The sequence below is a fragment of the Helianthus annuus genome, chromosome 5 (genome assembly GCF_002127325.2).
Source record: "Helianthus annuus cultivar XRQ/B chromosome 5, HanXRQr2.0-SUNRISE, whole genome shotgun sequence".
NCBI lineage: Eukaryota > Viridiplantae > Streptophyta > Magnoliopsida > Asterales > Asteraceae > Helianthus > Helianthus annuus.
Genome location: NC_035437.2, coordinates 43,949,367 through 43,956,150, shown reverse-complemented (window position 1 = coordinate 43,956,150; position 6,784 = coordinate 43,949,367).

The following is a 6,784-nucleotide window of genomic DNA, read 5'->3' as shown; positions in this document are numbered from 1 at the left end:
TTTATGAAAACTGATTTAAATGCACAAGGCACGGTATTTTCAGGAAGAAAGCTAAATAAAAATGACTATGAGTTAAATTATGGCAGGGTATTTTCCCATTTATTCTTTTTTTTTATAAATTTTGTTTTCTTCTTTAAATAAAAAACAATAAAAATAATTATATGTATAAAAAGGTTTTACCATCATGGCCATGTCTATCATGACCTATAGGCTAGGTCATCCCTTTAAGATTTTCTTTCAATATTCAATGGCAGATCAACTACAAAAAGGAATGATATTTTGATTTATTTTATATGTTATATTCATACATATAAGGTCAAACGAAACTTTAAATTATAACATCCAATTAAATGGAAAAAGTACGTAGATGCCCTAAACGGGACTTTTAAACAAGAAAATTGTCCACATAGGAACTAAAGATGATTATGTCCTTATAAGGACTAATAAAGAAATGAAATATAACAAAAAGAGTTTCTTCTTCACTTTATTTCTGGAAATTTTCTCCTTGGTTCTCTGTGTGAGGTACGAATACTGAAGGTTTTGGTGTGTAGTCGAAATCTTCTATTTTAGGAATCCTTACAATAGTGGAATCCAAGGCTTCTATGGTTACTGAATAATATGGATCACGAACAGGATCAGAACTGGTATAATCCAGGTTTGGGATTTCAAGACTCGGAGGTAAGAAATATGGGTCCTTCGGGTCCATAGGTATCATCTTCGGAGCGGAAACCTTAGGGACTCTTGGTATGGACTCCTCCGACGTTGGCTTCTCAATTGAAGTTTCAAAAGTCTTAGGTACAGAATCTGAAACATGGTTAAACGGGTTTAAAGGGTACTTTCAAAATTCTTAGGTACACTCCTCCGAGCAGTGGTACGAAGCTTAACATTCTTTGGCTTCGAGTTTGGAGAGCTTCTACCAATGGTAGCTTTACTCGGCGACATACTCCTGGAATACACAAATATCGAAAACAATATACATATACATATATATATATATATATATATATATATATAAGGGGGATAAGATCATTCCTAGTTCATGTCTAGACTCGGAAGGTAAGGAATGTGCAAACTGTGTCATTGAGATTAAACATAAAAGGCTAGTGTTTAATTCACTCAATGTTGGCTCTGATACCAACCTGGCACACCCTGATATTTCCACATATTACTGGTGGGCCCGGTGGGGAGTATCGTGACGTAGTTGATATCATCATAGTCAAATAATCACAGTTCAATGCACAGCGGAAGTCTAAAGTAAATATATTACAAGCCGATTCAAAAGTAACATCAATATTAAAAACGAATTGTAAGATGGATCCACGGGCGGATCTTAAAACAAAAAGATAAACACTGTTCAACAGACTTTAGACGTCTAGAACTTGCAAGATTCCCTATTAACGCCCTGAGCTCCCAGCCACTTACGTACAATACCTGTCACTTAATCTTTTTGGAAAATACGTTAGTTTAAACTGATAAATACAATTAACTGACTCTTTTGAAAACATTTATGAAAATTGATTTAAATGCACAAGGCACGGTATTTTCAGGAAGGAAGGTAAATAAAAATGACTATGAGTTAAATTATGGCAGGGTATTTTCCCATTTATTCTTTTTTTTTATAAATTTTGTTTTCTTCATTAAATAAAAAACAATAAAAATAATTATATGTATAAAAAGGTTTTACCATCATGGCCATGTCTATCATGACCTATAGGCTTGGTCATCCCTTTAAGATTTTCTTTCAATATTGTAAGACCCCAAAATCCGGGTGTCTCACAGTTGGGACATCATTGCATAAATAATTCAAACACTTGAAAATTTTAATTATTATCATTTCCTTCATAAAAAAAAACTACGCAGCGGAAAACATTTAAGTCAAATTACTAAAACATAGGAAGCATCCAAACTAAAAATACAAAACTTTAATGTTAAAGATTTATTAAAGCGGCGTCTTCAACTAGAGACGCCAATGTCAATGCCGGGTAGCTTCGTGCAACATCCAAGTGGTCTCGCGCTCATATGTCTAACCTGAAATCAAACTAACGTGCATGCAAAAGTCAGCTACGCTGAGTGAGTTCAAGTTTATAATTTAACAAATAAAAACCTGTAAAACATCTTCATCATCGAAATAAATAAATAAATAAATATATTTATTTTATCCTCAAAATTTAAAATTCATCTTTTAATGAGTCAAGCACACAACACAGATCTCCTCACCTTAAATCCCAAACACAAAGTAGGGGATAAAGGAATTTTTCTTCTCATCTTGCCCCAAGGGCAGATAAACTGCTAGGGGACTTCCTCTTGTCCCAAGGACAGATATACTGTTAGGGGACTTCCTCTTGCCCCAAGGACAGATAAACTGTTAGGGGACTTCCTCTGTTCGACCTGGTTGTGGCATCACCCAACACATCACACGCAAGCATATAAAAGGGCAAGCAAATAATCCTCATGTATAGTTAAAATGTAGATTGAAAATAACTATACAAACATATTAGAAGTTTATCATCAATTTAATACATCGAACATGCCTATAAGCCCTTAAACTTTAAAACATTAAATAAAGGGTATCAAAAACTTACACTTAAATACATAAGTGTGTATATATATACTTCAACCATCATACATGTACCTTCGTACCTACACACCTCATAAATATTTATATTCCCTCATAAACTCGAGTATTTATATAACAATATATCTACATAAATTTATTCTTATATATATGTAAACATATATAAATATGAGTATATATATTATTCTGATCAATAATTGCCTTTCACACGAATAGGTATATAAAAAACATATAACCCTACTCGCAATTCATCCTTAAAAAGCATACGAGTAAAAAAAATGATTTTTTTTTTTAAATATGTAAAAAGAACTTCACAACTTCTTTCGTGAAAATAATCATATGAATTTAGCATGCACATTAGTCCGAAAGATTTAAAAACATTTAAAAGAGCGGGCTCAAGAACTCACCGGTTGCGAAGCTTCCAAATCCGGAAGCTAATCATCTTGAACTGCATACTCAAGGTATCACATGCACCGATGCTCATCAACATCTTCGCATAAACCTCCATACGAAGCCTTAGTCTGCATGCCGTCAAATTCGGATAACCCAAACCATGGTCGTCTTACAACCCAATATGTTTAAAAGAAAATGCCTACACACTCCTAAATTTCCCATGTTTATCTTATAGATCATGAGAATCCATGAAAAATTCATGAAAGAAAAATGAGGTGCTAGCTAGCAAGCTTAATTAATTAAGCAGCTTGCTAGCTAGCTTGCTTTAGAATTCAAAATATTAACGGCAAGATTTCTATTCGAAATACCACACAAATCAGTTTTTGTTATGTATAATTACATGACAAAGACTTCATCACCATCATCATCATACGTGCATTCAATATTAAAGTAACGCATAATACAACCGATCATCCTCCCATGTTCCTACCCATCACCATTCATGTAGCAACCACATAATAAGCTTCACCATGCATGGCTTTTTAATCCTTTACATGTGACCATTACTAATGCCAAGCGATAACCCACCAACCAGAACAATTAAAACAACACCCACGATTCCATGCATCAGCAACAAATCGCATGCATTCCCTTCAAATAAACATATATACTGCACACACTACACCCCTTACAATCTTAACCCTCAAATCACCCATACCACTGCCCGAACTCTACCAAGACTCGTGTAATCTTAATTTTATTTCGACCAACAAGCCCCTCACGCTTACATGGCTCCAAAGCAAACTGATTAACATCTTCTTCGGCCACCCGCACCACCGTACACAACCGCCATCACACAAGCCTCGCATTCATCAATTTTCGTTACCGTCATCTTCTTGACCTTAGCCACCATCAACTACACCATTGGCATCGACATGCGGTGGTTCAGCAACACCAATGGCATCGCCCGCAACCACCACCAATCACTCACCTCCACACAACCACTGCTTCACCTTCACCACATATCACTACACACATCTCCACATCATCGTCATCCACCAACCTACATACCATCACGCACCATCGCTACCTGACCCGATCATCACAAAACACAACCCCTGTAGCCACATGTTATCACCACGTCAGTCCTCATGGCTTCGTAAACCGACCGAAACCATACCCTAGAACCCGATGTAAACCGAAACACAAATCTCGAATAGACGGAACAAGCGTTTACCTCGTATTCGATTCGGATAATCGAACGAACCTGAAACCACCCTGGTCGCCTCCTATCTCCCCCGTCGTTTTCCTCCCTTTCTCGCTTCTGTTTCAGCCGCATAACCACCCCTCGGTAGCTAGGGTTTATGTCTTTGTATTTAATACCATATTTACAACAAGGCCCTTATACTTTTTATTCTATTTTATTTTGTTACCAAAGATTTATTAAAACCGCTTTACCTAATTGCAACCAAGCCCCTTAGAGTTTATAAAACCAACTTATTGCATTCACCGCCGTTAGCCATCTCGTAGTTAAACCTCATCGAGTTTCTTTGTTCAAAACGCTCTAATGCCAAAAACCGGGATGTTACAAGTCTACCCCACTTAAAAGCGGATTCGTCCTCGAATCCTGACAAATAAAAAAAACAATTGTGTTCACAATTGCCTTACGACCACATCTGCGAGTGACACCCAGTCACGATCATCTTGTTTCACGACCTGATTACCTATTTGATAGTCAAAGGAGTCTCATCCATCTATGTATTTAGACATAAAGTTTATGGCCGAATGGTAAGTTCCATCTTATTTACCCTTAGGTGACGGATTAGAAGCCCGTTAGACCTTTTACTCACATTTTACAACTTTTCGATTGACTCCGTACTCGCTAGGTATCCCTGTCTCATGATTTGCATCTTTACGTTTCGATCACTATAAAAAGACCTTCCACAACTTCCAACATGTTGATCCTCACTTGAAGGTTCCATCAGAATCAAGTAATTGACTTAACACTTACTACATGGTCACCAATGATATTGCCTACTTCGTCATTGATTACATCGTCTATACTGTTCAATTCGGTAATTACCACATACTCGTCCACTAACCTCCGTGTTCCACCAATCACAACAACAGTCACGTTGATGTCGACTCAGAACATGAGAACCTGAGCACTTCCTGACGCATTGTTGCAGTCCATTGTACCCGTAACTAGGGCATACCAATACCATATCTACAATTGGTCGTACAATCATCGAAGTCTGGTGATTGTCAAAGACTCATGCATCATCTACCAATCGTCTACCTCAAGTATCTAACTTCTCGTCTCCATCAAGCAATCCTAACTCCTCAAATTCTAAGAAGTGTACATCAACTAAGTCTTTTATATGAAGACTTCCCATCACAAGTCTCCGTGTTACACCGTCACTTGCCATTGAATCCTGTAGCATCGTCACAGTTCCATAATGGTTGCATTGCTAATCGCTTGGGCAAGCAAAAGATACGCTTCACATTGACATTCCTAACTCGAGTCAGTACTACACGTCCTAATGCTAACGTAACACACAAAAACATCGCATAGAAGGACACCATCAAGAACAAAAACAAGCGTACAACACCTTACGTCTTAGCTCTATATGATCCCGTCACTAAGACACTCATCACAACAGAAAAACAATTTCTACATTCAATTACTATCATCTTATGTTTAGGCATACTACATTATTCAATGCATGTCTTGAAGAAGAACATTTACAAAACTATATGATGCCTCGTAACATTCTAAGCAACAAAATACATAACACTTGCAAAGTGGTAAGTGTAGTAACTGACCTCGTACATCACCCGTTCTAAACCCGGGAAAATACGTATGCTTCATTTGTGACCGATACCACTCGTCATCATTGTACCATAAGGGTTCACACGGTCGTACCCTTCATGGGTCGTACCAATTATTGCACTAGACACCATACCGAGGCTAGACACATCTACACATTTTCTATAGATTACTTTAAAGTAACAGTACGCATAACTTCATCATAAACATTCATACATGCGCAAAGCGCCATCCAGACCATAAGTACAAAGAAATCACAAACTATGTCTATACTAAGCTATTCACATAAATTGGTCAATAATGACCGTTATACCACAACAAAAATCATGCTAATACAAATTCAAGCTATTCGAGCGTTGCCAGATGGCCACGTATAACTCCACATAACCCAACAACAACCACATATATACACACAAACATCTAAATCACTGGATGCATGTAGCAAGAAACCTTGTGTAGAAGCATAATGCCAACATAAACCCATGACTAACAACCCACCCAAGGCCAAACATTCGCATGATTCATTACAGGCCATCATCCAGAACATGAGAAGTGACAATAGACCGCCAACAACGTTGATCAAGTGCTATCGATTGTCCGTGTCACCGCAGACGTTCTAAACATTTCCCGTCACGATCACACTAGTGTTTCACCTTCCACGTAACACACATAGACACTCAAGAAAAAAAATCCTACCATACCTCAAGCATAAATACATTAACGTTCTATCCGACGAATCAGAAAATTAACTATACAAGGAAGGCATCCTGTCCTACCTCCAAAACACAAGGGCATTACCACACAATCTACCATATATTAAACACTCAATGAGAAACATCAATGCATACGTCAAAGCATGAAGGTACTAGAATCTACTTAACACATCATGCCCTTAAGCATTCAAAGGAAAAAAAAACATCCTAACATACCACAAAACGTAAAGATATTAACATTCTATCTAGCACGTCTCGTGACTAAAGAAAACA